We start from the raw sequence: 16,653 nt of genomic DNA on the forward strand, positions 1-16,653 counted from the left end.
AGAAATAGAGAATATAGTGACAGATTTATCTTTTTATAGAAGCCGGTCTCAGATGAAATCATTTCTTGTAATAACAGGCTTGTGACGGCTTTTAATGGTTCTCAGTTGTTTTATAGGAAAGCTTTTATTAGACCTGTGACAGGAGCTGAGGATCTCCGAAGCTTGAGTTTACAGCATCGACACAATCTGATAACATACGAACGTCAGAAGTATACCACACACAATGGTTCTGGATTGGTGGATTGATGACATGGGCTTAGTGTCTAGGTGCTGCAGGTCAATGATGCACAGAATCTGTGGGGTTGTCTGGAGAAAAATACAGAGGTGGTGGGTAGATGGGCATCACTCAGTATGGCCATGCACAGTTGCCAGCATTTTAACCACTTGCCTACCGGGCACTTATACCCCCTTCTTTACTAGGCCAATTTTCAGCTTTCAGCGCTGTCGCACTTTGAATGTCATGCAACATTGTACTCATATGAAATTTTTATAATTTTTTTCTCACAAATAGAGCTTTCTTTTGGTGGTATTTAATCGCTGCTGGGCACTTTACTTTTTGCGCTATAAACAAAAAAAAAGCAAGAAATTAAAAAAAAAAAAGTTTCTTTGTTTCTATTATAAAATTTTTAAAACTGGTAATTTTTCTCCTTCACTGATGTGCGTTGATGAGGCAGCACTGATGGACACTGATAGGCAGCACCAATGAGGTGGCACGGATAGGCGGCACTGATAGGCAGCACTAATGAGGTGTCGCGTATAGGCGGCACTGATAGACAGCACTGATAGGTGGCACTGACTGGCATCAGTGCTGGGCACTGACTGGCGGCATTGGCTGGCGCAACTGCTGGGCAATGACTGGCACAACCACTGGGCACTGACTGGCAGCACTGATGGGCACTGGTGGGTGACACTGGTGGGCAAAGGTGGGTGGCACTGGTGGGCACATGTGGGTGGCACTGCTGGGCACAGGTAGGTGGCACTTCTGAGGACAGGTGTGTGGCACAGGTGGGTGCACTGCTGGGCACAGGTGGGCGCACTGCTGGGCACAGGTGGGCAGAACTGGTGGGTGGCACTGCTGGGCACCGATCATCAGGGCACTGATCATCAGTGCCCTGATGATCGGTGCCGATCCCTGCTCTGACAACTGCCGGTTCTTGGCAGTACTTTCCTTGCACTCCGACAGCGTGAGGAAAGTGCAGTCGAGAACCAGCAATTGCATTTCTCGGGGATCAGCGTGTCATTGGACACGAGTGATCACGTGGTAAAAGGCCGCTGTGATTGGCCTTTTACCACATCACGTGATCAGCTGTGTCTGTAGGACACAGCAATAACGGAGATCGCCGGGTGCGTACCCCCAGGGGCGTGCAGGAGAGTGCGTTCTGGGCGGACGTCATATGACGCTCTCCCAGAACTGGCCGGCCGCAGTGTAGCCGTAATTCTGCTATCTGCGGTCAGCAAGTGATTAAAGAAGAATTCTGATTTAAATTTTTTTCAGTGTTCCGTGCCTCATGGAACAAAGTGCATGTAGTACTTTGTCCCATTTTGTCACATGCTTTATAAGCCTAGCTACAAGGCTAGACAGGGCGCCGACAGAGCCATCCAACAACGTGGCTTGCAAGGAGACAGTATGGTCAAGAGGAATGCAGAGGGACGGGAGGCTGACAACCCCCCCCCCCCCTTCATTCCTCTTGCCACTGCTTGTCTTAGTCAAGTCCGAGTCAGTAAACCATATTCATATATGTACATACAGTGTATGTGTGTGTATATATATATATATATATATACAGTTGTGGCCAAAATTATTCAACCCCCACTGAAATTGAGTGTTTTGGCCAGTTTGACATTGCTTTTGATCATTCAGTCATCTTGCTTACATTTACATTAAAGAGGCACTTGTAGGTCAGACAAATATAACATAACAGTTATAATGAAATAACCACAAATGTCTTTTCTGTGCTCACAGCATTATCAGTTTTATTCAACCCCCAAGTGACATTCAATCTTAGTACTTAGTACAGCATCCTTTTACAGTTATAACAGCTTTTAAACGTGAAGCATAGCTTGACACAAGTGTCTTGCAGCGATCTACGGGTATCTTCGCCCATTCTTCATGGGCAAAGGCCTCCAGTTCAGTCACATTCTTAGGCTTGCGCACTGCAACTGCTTTCTTTAAGTCCCACCAGAGGTTCTCAATCGGATTTAAGTCTGGTGACTGCGATGGCCACTCCAAAATGTTCCAGCCTTTCCTCTGCAACCATGCTCTAGTGGACTTGGAGGTATGCTTGGGATCATTGTCCTGTTGAAAGGTCCAACGTCTCCCAAGCCTCAGGTGTGTGACGGACTGCATCACGTTTCCATCCAATATCTCCTGGTACTGAAGAGAATTCATGGTACCTTGCACACGCTGAAGCTTCCCTGTACCTGCAGAAGCAAAACAGCCCCAAAGCATGATTGACCCTCCACCATGCTTCACAGTAGGCAAGGTGTTCTTTTCATCATAGGCCTTGTTCTTCCTCCTCCAAACATAGCGTTGATCCATGGGCCCAAACAGTTCTAATTTTGTTTCATCAGTCCACAGAACACTATCCCACAACTTTTGTGGTTTGTCCACATGGCTTTTGGCATACTGCAGTCGACTCTTCTTATTCTTTGGAGACAGCAAGGGGGTACGCCTGGGAGTTCTGGCACGGAGGCCTTCATTACGCAGTGTGCGTCTTATTGTCTGGGCTGAAACTTCTGTACCCACATCTGACAAATCTTTTCTCAGTTCCTCAGCAGTCACACGGGGACTTCTCTCCACTCTACGCTTCAGGTAGCGCACAGCAGTCGAAGTCAGCATCTTCTTTCTGCCACGACCAGGTAGCGTTTCAACAGTGCCCTTTGCCTTGAATTTGCGAATGATGCTTCCTAAGGTGTCTCTTGGTATGTTTAACATCTTTGCAATCTTCTTATAGCCATTGCCCTTCCTGTGAAGAGAAATCACCTCTTCTCTTGTCTTCCTGGACCATTCTCTTGCCTTCACCATGTTTGTAACCACACCAGTAAATGTCTAGAAGGAGCTGAGTATCACAGTCATTTTAAAGCTGCCTAATTGGTGCTTATTATGCTTGATTGCTGCTCGGTGACATCCACAGGTGTTTTCAATACCTGATGGAAAGCACCTGTATGAACCTCTGTTCTTCAGAGTGGTAGTCTTTAAGGGGTTGAATAATTGTGGCAATGAAGAAACCACATAAGAACCATTTACTACTGTATTACATAAACAATTGATGTCATTTTAGTTGCATTTGGGTAGTTACAACGTCCTTGTAGGATTTGATTCTGAATACAATTCCAAATGTACACTATAGTCCCTAAACCCCTTTACAGCATTGGGGGTTGAATAATTTTGGCCACAACTGTATTTATATAATGTGTTGTAATTCACCATATAAACCCATACAAAATAAAATACATGTGTAAATTTGTACATTGGGACTAATCGCAGGGAGCTCTGCATATATCACAGCTTCAGCCACTTCATCATGAGAAAAGTGCTCCTTATGCCATTGCCACCCATCCTAAAAAAATTGCTAGCTGCCTGGTATTCATGTTGATCTTCAATTAGGAAGTAGAGGAGAAATTTCCCTGATAGGGACACAGACAGCAGATCGAAAGTGTGTTTAAACCGGAAACCAAAAATGGAATCTGCTGTAGCTTCCAGTCTTTAGATGTGGTGGTTACATAAATTTTTCTTTTTCAGCAAGAGTAGAAAATACCTGTTGATGGCACCAGAAATGCGGTGTCCTTGTCACTTTCTTTGGCATGAAAAGAAAGTATAAACAATGCTATCTCCTTTTTTTAATATAGACTACTAGTATCATAATTCCACCATATAATTACAGCAAAACTATATCCAAAAGGATATTGTTTGCATTGTCCCCCCCTCCACTGCCATATTTGGCACTTTTTTGGGGTGGAGGCGGAAGCGGGTAGCAGGTTTACAGCAATCCGTGCAGAAGTTTGGTCCCCTCCCTGTTCTGGGACACATCACAGGTCCCAGAAGTCTACGGGACCATTCACAAAGTGCGGTGCAGCCTGCACATGTGCAGTAGGAAAGCGGCTGTGAAGGAACTCTTTGTAAGTGGCTTGGTAAAAGGTCTCAATGAAGGGCCCTTTAGATTGAGGGATAAAACATGGATTTAGGTTTAAAACTTGTGTGCACAGCATCAGGAATATTGAAGTCTCTGTTGTTTGGCTCACATCACCACTCTCCTCCAACAATTCTTGCAATATAGCGAACGTGAAATCGTCCTCATCACCACTCACCTCCACTAAGGGACAAATACAGCCGCTAGCATGAATCACTTCTCCTGGCGGGGTTGGTTGCAGAAAAGAAATTTGCTCCATGTATGGCTTGCCTTAGACCTCAGTAGACAATATCATGTCTAGTTCTAGAGATCTCACTCACTAACAAATACTGATAAGACAGAGCAAAACAAGAGACAGGCAACAAAAATGATGAAAGGTCTGAGTACTAAAACATATCAGGAGCAGGGGCGGACTAACCATTTGGAAACTCGGGCACTGCCCGAGGGCCCGGGGTCAGTAGGGGGCCCCATAAGATGCCCCTGGTACCTTTTTCATAGGCTTTTTTGAGTTTGAGCAAGGACACAGGGGCCCCATGATCCCCTATTGCCCTAGGGCCCCATGAGTTGTCAGTCCGCCCCTGATCAGGAGTGACTGCAGGAACCTAATATGCACAGGAGTGAAATCTTTAAATATATGAATTGTGTGCATGAGGTTCAGGAGGGCAGCTTTTTCAATATAAAGCTAAGATCAAGAACATGATCTCTAGCAGGCAAGAAATTCAAAACTAACCTCTGAGAGCATTATTTTCCCAAAAGATTGGAACAGACTTCCAGTAGAGGTAGTGAACCAGTCAATAGTATGTGAGTTTAACCGCTGCCCGACCCCCCTATAGCAGATATCCTGATACAGGGTGGCACGGATGCGCAAAATCACGTATATATACATGATTTTTCAGTTCCGGGTAGGGGGCGCGCGCCCTACACGCGCTGCCATTCGCGACCATGGCTGTCAATCATCGGGTCCCGGCTGGTGTTTACTCACCGGCGCCTGGTGATTCATGAGCATCTTCGATGGGGAGGAGAACTGTATGTAAGCAATACAGTTCTCCTCCCTGTCAGCTCGTGCACACTGCTTTGAATGGCCGTGCACAGCACAGCCATCCGAAGCAGTTTGTTTAAAGTAAAGCACACAACACATGGTTAACCCTTTGATCACCCCACATGTTAACCCTTTCCTGCCCAGTGCCATTAGTACAGTGTCAGTGCTTTTTTTTTACTGTATTAGTGTCACTGGGGATGTCAGTGACACCAAGTCAGTTCCCCCAGTGTTAGAATGCCTGCCGCAGTCCCGCAGTCTATAATTCGCTGATCGCCGCCATTACTAGTAAAAATAAAAAATCCCAGTATATATTCTGCCATTTGTAAATGCTATAACTCTCACGTAAACCAATTTTTTTTACACGTATTGGGATTTTTTTTTTAGCAAAGACATGTAGCAGAATACATTTTGGCCTAAATTTCTAATTTGATGAAATTTGATTTTTTCAATTTTTTTTACTGGACATGTTTAATAGCAAAAAGTCAAAAATATTGTGTTTTTCTCAAAATTGTTGGTCTTTTTTTTTCTTTTATAGCGCAAAAAATTAAAAACGCACAGGCGATCAAATAACACCAAAAGAAAGCTCAATTCGTGGGAAAAAAAAGAACATAAATTTTATATGGGTGCAGTGTTGCATGACCGCACAATTGTCAGATAACATAACAGCGCCGTAACGCAAAAAATGGCCTGGTCAGGAAGGGGGGTAAATCCTCAGGAGGGCAAGTGGTTAAACATGCGAGGCACAAACATAGAGTGCTGTAGATAATTTTTTTTTCCCTGAGGGACCATACAGGAAAATAATTACGTGCTGCATTGCACATACCAAGGCACAATTGCACTAGCAATAGAAGAGACTTAAGGCATCATTTACATGGTCATTTTTCCACATGGCGAATCCCAGCGGCAGGAATCTTGCAGTGATTGTGGGCTTTGCAAATAGACACAAACAGCCGTTTGTGTCAACAACCTGTCATTGCAGTTTATGGACTCTGCTATCTTCACGCAGCTATCCACCCCAGGAGAAGAAATCAGTAGATGCCTCTGAGATTCCCTGCGTGGCACAACACCTGTATGAATGGTGCCTAAAACTTGAGCCTTTAATTACTGTGCTACAAGCAGGGTGGATAAAAATCAATGATTTTTTTTAAAAAATAAAAAAAATCGGATTTTTTTAATTTAAATCGGATTTTTTTATTTAAATCGGATTTTTTTGAATAAAATGCTTTTTGAGGAAAATATATTACCATCCAAAGGTTATTCCATCATGAAATAAAGATTAGTTTTTTAATTATGTAGAATAAGGCTGTATATGTTTAATGTTTTTGGTAAATAAATTCCATGAATCCATTCACAATGTCATGCTCTTCCAGAGGTTTTTGTAAGATTATTGGGCAGTTTCTCTGCCTACAAGATATTATCACAGATGCTTGGTTTACTTTTGCAGTTCTCAAAACTGAATTTGACTCAGCGGAGATCACATGCCTCTTCTTCACAGCAAAAATGTTATAACATGAACAGAGTTAAGAAAAAGACCTTCATCCTAACTTCTACAAACCTATGAATACAGAATCAACCCCTTCAGTGCTAAGTTTCAAGAAGTTCAGTGAATAGAATAGAAACAATATTTTTCTGATTGTTTGGAGTGGAATAGATCTGCACAAGAAGAAAGTGAAACTAAGTGTGAGGAGGAAGGGGCTGACAGTCTAAGTTTCTTAAAATATATATATTTTGTTTAGCCAAATTAGTTAACAAACATGGATGTTTGTTGAAGCAAATAACATGCTGTAATGTTATTGTTTCAGTTGAATAAATCTATTTAAATTGTTATTCTTAAGGTAATGATTATTTTTCTCCTTCCTAAGTACAACAGAAAAGTTGTCCAAATATGAATGATTAACCTATGAAACTGGGGATAAAAAAACTAATATGAAAAGTTGTTATTCTAAAAACCTTCATCTACTTGCATATTAAAGTTATACCAGCAAGAATTAGTCTTTATGTAGAAAACTAGGATTTAAATCAAGCCTTACTGACTAGTGATTTAAATCGTGATTTAAATCAGTTTGATTTAAATCAAATCCACCCTGGCTACAAGCAAGAGCTGAACAGAGGTAAAGAATGTGTAATGCATAGGTCAGCAGACGGAAAACAACAGAAACATAACTCCCTACCTAAGCCAAAATCCGCTCAGTACAAATCTCCCCCCTCCTGCTAGTGAACATTCCCCCCCAGTACAGAGCGTCCCCCCCATACAGCTAGCCCCCATGTACAGATCTAGTCCCAGGACTGCTCCCTTCCCCAGTAAAGTTCAACCCCCAGTATCTATTCCCCTCCAGTACAGATCCCCCCCCCCAGTATAGATCTTCACCTAGTACAGATCTACCCAACCAGTACAGCCCCCCCCCCCCCCCCAGTACAGATCTCCACTGCCAGTACAAATCTCAAGTACTGGCAGTGGAGATCCTGACTTCTGTATGGAAAGAGCAGTGCACTTTAGTTGTGGCCATGTGCATTGCACTATGCACACTACAAATCCCATTTTCGATAGTCCCTAGTCCATCTCAAGAGTGAGCCAGTGAGGGTGGTCACATTCCGACATACAGTAGGACCGTGGAGAATGAACGCATCCACCCTCTAACAGGAAGTCAGGTCACAACAGGACAGATTTGGAGGAGCCTAAGAGCAATAGAAGAGACTTTTTTTAGTTAAAAATATTTTTTTTTTGTCACTTTAAGTATTGAAATGTTGGAACTCCCATCAGCTTTTTATTGCTTTGAAAGAAAAAAAATGTAAGAAGTGCACCAAACCAATTGGTGGAAAAGTCCAAGTTGACTTTAAAGTGGAAGTTTACTCAGAGAATTAAGTCCTGCTAGATGAGTTCAGGCTTGTCCTTTCTGCAAGTATAACTATGTAAAACCTTAATCTCCTTAGCGGTCTGATTATGTCAGTATTTCTGTGCTCAAAGCGGTACATTTTTTTGCATGGAAATATGTATTTTTTTTATTGTAGGCCTGTAATTTTTAGGAATAACTCACTGAAATCTGTCCGAACAAGAGTCTAGTAAACATCCCGGATATGTTAAAATTTGAAACACGAAATCATAAATTATAATTTAATAAATAATCATAAAAAATAATAATATAATAATAATACATTTAATTCAATAATATAATCAAACCAAAAACATTGAAATATGAAATATAGCACCAAGTTCACACATCACTGAGCAAAATTGTTTTCAGTGTCTGATGACGAATTTCCCCACGAATCATTATCACTCAATTCTGCAAGTGGTTCTAATTTACTATCTCTGTTCTCTAGCTGGTCTAAAACCGCTTTTGACCTAAAGGGACGCTTTTTGGATGCCATGGACTTTTCTCAGTTTCCAGGCAGAAAGAACAGTAAAAATGCAGGCAGGGCACAGGACAAAGCACTCGGGACAACATGTATGTGAAATGGTTTGATACAGGAATGTTATACTATGTGATTTTAGTGAATTTAGTGAATGTCACTTTTTGACATTTTTAAATTTCCCGCCAGTTCCGTCCCCCGTACGTCCCAACGTCGCAGGGAACGGAACCTGGAAGACAGATGCCGGCATCGACCGGAGGAGATGGCCGGGGATGTTGCAGGGGGGACATCGCGGGAGTGCAGGACAAGGTAAGTGCAGAAGAGATCCCGGAGCAACACTGCAGGGTATTCCCGAGTGTAGCTCGGGGTTACCGCTTGTGGTGCTGAAACTTTACCCCGATCTACACTCGGGAATACCGCCAGGGAGGTTAAAGAACAGGTGTCTATACTGTTCAGCCACTTTCCTACTGGGCCACCCCTTCCTGCCCGGGACAATTTTTAGCTTTCAGTGCTCTCACACTTTGAAGGACAATTGAACGGTCATGCAAAACTGTACACATATTTTTTTTTCAAAAGCTTTCTTTTGGTGGTATTTGATCATCACTGGGTCTTTTATTTTTTGCTAAACAAATGAAAAAAGACTGAAAATTTAGAAAAGAAAATGTTTGTCTTAGATTCTGTTATAAAATTTTGCAAATAAGTAATTTTTCTTCTTCACTGATGTGCGCTGCTGAAGCTGCACTGATGGACCTTGATAGGAGGCACTGATGAGGCGACACTGATAGGTGGCACTGCTGGGGCTGCACTATATTTGTCGCACTATATTTTTCTGCACCGTGCTGAAAATCAGAGGCACTAGAGGCTGATCTGCTGACATGCTAAAGATTTACTGCTGCTCAGGGGCTCTGGGCTTCAGCAAAATGGCAGCCCCCGGCAAAAAGAAACAGAAACAATGCTGGAAGCAATTTACAGAACACACTAATTTTGGTAGCATAATTATAATGTGGAATGTATGTTCCTTGCTAAAGAACATTATTTCTTATCAAGTTGTTTTGAGGTAATGTTTCGCTTTCAAACCTCTGATTAAACTGTGAATGATCTCGGAAGTATCCCAAACTGACTTAAAATGCAGGCTCAATGTACCTGGAAGCATGCTGCATTTGCCAAACCGAAACCTGTACACAAATGCCTAAACAATGTTTCTGAAGGTAAAAATGAATCCACTTCAGGTCTGTAAGTTTGTTATGTGGATAGGGTTTGAGGCTGATGTTGGATAGAACTGCATTGCATTACGTGTCTAGTTTGCTGCATGATTGTTGTCTCATTTCCTTTCATTTCCACGTTTCATGCCCCAAAAAGGCACCCAAAATCATGAAGGTAACTCAATGCTATCTGCATTGAAAATGTTTTTTAAATTATATTTTGCTGAAAGTTTTCCATATGTTTACCTGACAGTTCTTGATGTACAAAGGGTTCCATGATGTGCCCCTAACCCCTCTGCGCCGGTGCCTCCCGGCCCTTTAAGAGTTTCAGAAGCCGGGGGGCAAGCAGGGTTTTAGGGTCATGTGACCGCCGTGTTTCGCTGTCACGGTGGTCACATGATCGGAAAAGGTCCTGATCGCAAGGGGAAATCGGGACCTTTCCCTGAGTCACCGACATATGTGTTGGGATCGGGTAGGGCGCGCTCTCTCAGCACATATGTATTTTCTAATGGCAAGCAAACATGCGGCCGCTAGGTGTCAAGGCTCAACCACTGAGAGGCTGTATATTTGCGTGCGCTCGGTATCTAGGGGTTAAAATATAACTAAAGGCAAAACCTTTTTTTTTTGTATTTAATAGAGTGGAGATGGGATTAGAACATCTGTCAGTTTTTATTGGTGTCTGTGCCTCCTATTAGGGAGATTCGCCCTCTCTATTGGCCTGGTGGCCATTATCACAGACAGTGAATGTAAATCAAATCCCAAATTTTGGGTTGTCACCAGAACAGGAATAGAGGGGAACCCTTCCAATGGGCACACTAGTGCGGTCTGATGACCCAGGGGACAACTTGGGATTCCCTCACTTTGCAGGGAATACCTCTCACTTCTTGTTTTGGCTACAGGACTGGAAGTACAGGGAAATCTCCCCAATGGAACACAGATGGGAACAAATATTTGACAGGTGTTATAACCCTCCCTAACTGTATTCAAAATGGAAAAAAGTTTTGCCTTTAGTTCTACTTTAATATACATACAGAGCAACCTGCCAAAGGAAGTTGTAAAACAGGGGTGTCCAACAAGTGGCCCGTGGGCATTCGGCCCAAGAGGGCTCTGCATGCAGTCCAACACGAAACTGTAAACTGAATGGCTAGAGGGATGTTGTGTTTGGCATAGCATGCATGCAGTGGCGGGCACAGACAAGTGGGGCCCAGCACTTCAGGAGGGATACTGTGTTTGCTGTAATACTGGCAGCATATGGAGGGACTCTTGCTTGCCAAATGGTTGCCACATAGGGGTGCTGGGGTGGGCTGCACCCCCCTCCTAAGATTTCATGCAAATACTCAGATAGTTGGAATGCTGTGGAAGGAATCATCCATAAGTGTCAGCTAAAACTAAGGAGACTAATTATTCCTCTAATGTTGAACCATGGGACATTAATTATGCCTCCAGTAGTGAACACGACAGCAGATTAAAATTACTTATGCTATTTTATTAATACAAAAATGTGTTAGTCCTTGTGGACCTTTTATGGATTTTTTTTTTATTAATAAAATAGCATAAGTAATTTTAATCAGCTGTCGTTCTCACTACTGGAGGCATAATTAACGTCCCATTGGTCCCATTATCTGAGTATTTGCAACAGTGTCAAATATTGCACTAGTTTGATGTTGCACTCTTTTACTTTTATACTGATCTGCCCAACATTTTCTACTCATCAGACACCCCTGCTGTAGAAGAAGCCAAAGCGGATTTCATTAAAATGTTACTGGTCTTGGCCACTAGATGGCAGTTTTGTACTAATAAGAGAGTGAATAAATACACTCAACTGCCACTTTATTAGGTACACCTTGCTAATGCCAAGAAAATCTCAGCCACACCATTACACCACCACCACCAACTTGAACCGTTGATACGAGGCAGGATGGATCCATGCTTTCATGTTCTTTATGCCAAATTCTGACCCTACCATCTTAATGTTGCAACAAGAAGTCTGCCCATTCTCCTCTAACCTCTGACATCAACAAGGCATTTTCGTCCACACAACTGCCGCTCACTGGATATTTTCTCTTTTTTGAACCATTCTCTGCAAACCCTAGATATGATTGTGCGTGAAAATCCCAGTAGATCAGCAGTCTTTGAAATACTCAGACCAGTCCTTCTGGCACCAACAACCATGCCACTTTCAATGTCAATTAAATCCCCTTTCTTCCCCATACTGATGCTCGGTTTGAACTTCAGCAAGTTGTCTTCACCACGTCTAGATGCATTGAGTTGTTGCCATGTGATTGACTGATTCACAATTTGTGTTACCATGCAATTGAACAGGTGTACCTAATAAAGTGGTCGTTGAGTATAAATTTTATTGATAAATGTACTGATCACATTTTTTTTAAATGTGGAGTGATTTATCTTTGGATGCCTTCCTGGTTTTGCTTCCATCTCTGATTCTATTTAAGAGAAACTGCCTCTACCTCAGACCTTCTGTGACAGAAAAGACTCCGCTGTGAGCTAATTCCCAATTCCTCTTTTTGCAGTGCATATTTCTACACAAAATGTGATCGGTAGCTAGTGACATCAGTATGCTTGTGTCTTCAGCCCAGAAGTGGATTCTGCATAATATTAAATAACAAAAGAAAATGTCTAGCCATTGTTCCTCTTATTGGGAGATTAGCTTTTTCTTGAACACTGTACAAAAAAGATGATATTTAGAGCTCAATTACACTTTGCATTCTCCTGGCAGTTTTCAGGTACTTGGCAAGCAGTTCTGACTTTGCACATGCTGGGTCTAAATCTGTGTAGTTAGTGAAATAGCTTGTAAGTAGCAGGGTGGTGGTTCTTTGTCACGTCCTCCATGTTTCCCTCCTTGTTGGGCACCAAGCATGGGTCATATGAGAGGCCTTTTCCTCGGGGTAGGTTCTTCTGGGCTACGCACCTTGTGCAGGGTCTCTGCTTCACGCACATAGGGGGGCCTTTACTGTGTCGTTTTCTCCAATGCCCTGGGACAAGACTGATGTTGCCTTCAGGGAATGCTGAACCTTAAAGTAGGCCTCTACTCTTAGAGATGAACCATATACACTTGCCCAACAACTGTTCTTCAGTTACTCTCGGGTCCCCATGTAAATGTACATCTTCCCACTGTAGCCTGCAATTAGGTGGGTCGTGGTGAACACAGACCACCACCTGGCCAGCATTTCTCACTAGTGGTCCCAGTAGCAGCATGGAACCATTCAGTGCACATAGCACGGGCTCCAATGTCTACTTGACTTTAACTCTTGAACTTTCGTACCTCTGTACAGGATGGGGACCTCTGCAGTGCAGTTTAGTTACGATTGCTATGGGAGATGGAATGCAGCATAGAGAGTGCCGACAACATCTCTCTCGCAGCTAGAGGCAATTCCACATATAACAGGTACAATGCTTATTACATGTTGCTTGGTGACTGTATTTTTATTGCTCATGGCAACCACATGCACAACTTGCACTAGAATAACTCTTAGCGTGCTGACTCTTCATACCACATGTGCTAGTGACCCAAGCTGTAGACTAAGTGAGACGTTGTGCTGGCTACTTGCATTACAACTCTTTGAGTAACTTCAGACCAGGCAAAATGCAAAGTTTCAACACATTACTGAGTAAAGTGTAGACCAGTGTTTCTCAAATGCATTCAGCCAAGGTACCCTTTAAAATTATGGACAATTTCAAGGCGCGTTCTAAAATTATGGCACCCCCATTCTAAAATATAAAAAACTATTCTAATAGTTTTATATAACGCAGCAACATCCACACATGTAGGACACCCAACATTAGAGGTGATTTATTCTTCCAAAGCAAATACACTTTTGCACACTGGTACTGACTAGTATTGTGGGATATTGTGCCACAGGGGTTAGGGGAGAGGGTGGGATATTGTGCCACAGCAGTCAGCAGAGAGGGTGGGATATTGTGCCACAGCGGTCAGGAGAGAGGGTGGCATATTGTGCCACAGCAGTCAGCAGAGAGGGTGGGATATTGTGCCACAGCGGTCAAGAGAGAGGGTGGGGTATTGTGCCACAGTGGTTAGGGGAGAGGGTGGGATATTGTGTCATAGTGATCAGTGAGAGAGGATGGGGTATTGTGCCACAGTGGTTAGGGGAGATGATTGGGTATTGTGCCACAGTGGTCAGGACAGAGGGTGGGTTATTGTGCCACAGTGGTCAAGAGAGAGGGTGGGGTATTGTGCCACAGTGGTCAGGAGAGAGGGTGGGGTATTGTGCTAAGAAGTCAGGGAAGAGGGTATGGTATTGTACCACAATGGTCAAGGAAGAGGATGGGGTGTTGTGCCACAGTGGCCAGGGGTAGACATGTGCGTTTCATTTCATTACGAATCAAAATCAAACAAAATTTTCATTATTTGGAGAATCAGCTGTATCCGAATCTCTGAATTACATTAGTAACAGACTTCACACGACTCCAGTCAATATCGTCCAATCAGCTCATTTCATTTCTCTTTGTGGGTTGGACTAGCAGGGATGACTCAGAGTGCATAAGCAATCTCCTGAAATACCAAATTACCGGTAACATGTTAAAATGGTTATAAAGGCAGAAGGTTTTTTAACCTTTCTGCATTCTATGTAATAAGATAAAAAAACCTTCCGCATGAAGCTCCCCCCCGCAGTCTCGATCCAATGACGTGCTCTCTTGGCTCTCTCAATCCTCTTTGGCTCAGATACAGCCAGCAGTCAAGGAAGAAAGTAAGGTATTGCACCACAGTGGTCAGGGAAGAGGGTTGGGTATTGTGCCACAGTGGTCAGGTGATTGGTTGGGGTATTGGTTGAAGACTATATCTCTACTGAATACTGATATTGATGTAGTTGTAGAATAATACACGAACATTGTATTCCAACACTCCCACTCAACAACTACTCTTTATATTAGTCCCATTTTGGACGTCAGTTCTATAAAACTGTTTCTTGTAAGCACTTGGAAGTATTTGCATCTCATCCCATGAATCTGGCTCTGGTTTTAATGCTATGCAAGCAATGTAGGACAGATGTTTGGCTGGGATGCTTTTATTGCTTTCGGTGTATTTCCTGATTGAAATCTGGTTTCTTTACTTACTTGCCTCTACTTACTGTACTTTGTATATTGGCTTTTGTTTTACTAAATGGTCAGTAAACAGTTTACAGGTGTTGTCCTTTAACCCCTTACAGGGTCATTTTTTCCTCTCAAAAATTATGTCTTAGTTTTTATTAGATTTTGAAGAATTAAATCACCTAAGGGTTTTTTTTTATAACTTTATGGGCTCCATTGCTGACTCTTTGTTTCGTTTTGGAAGTGCAGGTCCTGAATGCTTGACACGAGCTTTCCTAATCTTCAGGAGCCATTTAAAGTTCACTTCTCCCTTAAAAACCATCAAAACCACCTTTTTCATTGACTACAATGAATTTTTCCAAAATGGTGAATTTTGGTGAAATGACCCTATTCTTTGATAAAATGTCTTCACAGTAAAATTTCGGAAGAACTATTCACACTTGTGTGCCAAAATGCATACCAACAAACATGCTCTATGAGTGGTATGCTCTGGTGCCATTCATTGTAGAGCCCAATGCAACCATGCAGCCCACCATAATAGTTAAACCATATGTTACAGTTCAATGCATTATAGAAAAAGAATTTATGCATGCCTTTTCATGTGTTCAGGCAGATTATTCATAATGAATGGGCTGACTTGATACAACACTCATTAAAATGTGCCATAACATGTGTTAACACGTGAGCATTAATGGAAACGCTTAAGTATGAATGGGCAATCAGTTTTGCTTATCTGTACTAGGAACTTGCTGACTGCAGCAGGAGTTGGAGTCTGATGTTTTCCCTCCTGCTGTATAAAAGAGAAATAACTGGGCCATCCAAATTGTGAAAACGCACTGCTCCTCCGTAGGAGGTCTGAGCAATTGAGAGACCCAACACCGTCCTGTTATTTCTCTTCTTTATTTCTCCCAACAAACACATACAGCTTATGAAATCAGAAGCAGCAGTAATCACATCGCTGCACTCGTACCCTCACTTTTCTTCTGCTTTTGTATTGAAAAGAAGACCAGGAAATAACGAGGAGCGGCTTTTGTGCCAACAAAGTTGTCAAGTAAGTTGTACAATGAGTTCTTTTGATATTAGGTGTTACCTGATACTGGACAGAAGTGGACAGAACACATTGTGAACGTTTCTTACTAAAACAATACAGAGACAGAAGCAAGCAAACAGAATGAAAGAACTAAAGCCAAAATGTTTTTCTTTAATTTGGGATATAATGAGAGTGAGTTATATCCCCTGTCAGTTTTTTTTGCCATCTGCATCCCTTCAGGGAGATTTCCCTTTATTTCTTGTCCCATAGCCACAACAGGAGACAAGTGGAAATTTCTCCAAAATTAGACTTTATTGGTTGTTGCCAGAGCTAGTGTCCCAACGTGACGATTTCCTCTCCATTACTATTTTGGTGACAACTTAAACATTTTAGATTTGCTATCACTGTATTATGATCACCATAATAAACAGAAGGGCGAATCTCTCTACCAGGAACACAGCAGTAATAAAAACCTGACATGTTTTCTAATTCCTCTCCACTCTGTTAGCAGGAGCAGTTAGCTTGCTTGCCATTAATGGCTATGTCCTCAAAATAGTCTGGTATAGGGAAATTGGTAATTGGGTGTTAGGTCCCTTTTAAAGAAAACTTTCCTCTGTGATGGGCGGAGTTAGTACCCATATAAATGCCAGTGTGGGAAGAGCCTTAACTGAGATGGGGCATTGGAGGCAAACACCCCAGAGCTATCTGGATGTAGGTGGCTACACTGCTGTTCATTATAATAGATTTTTATCTTGTCTTTCCTGTTACAGTTTTGTGCTGCTCTAGATGCTTTATTGATTTGTACTATCATCGTTGGTTTCTCCAGCACTGCAT

Source organism: Staurois parvus, unplaced genomic scaffold (genome assembly GCF_062004578.1).
Source record: "Staurois parvus isolate SC_StPar_1 unplaced genomic scaffold, SC_StPar_1.0 ptg002753l, whole genome shotgun sequence".
In the NCBI taxonomy this organism is placed as follows: domain Eukaryota; kingdom Metazoa; phylum Chordata; class Amphibia; order Anura; family Ranidae; genus Staurois; species Staurois parvus.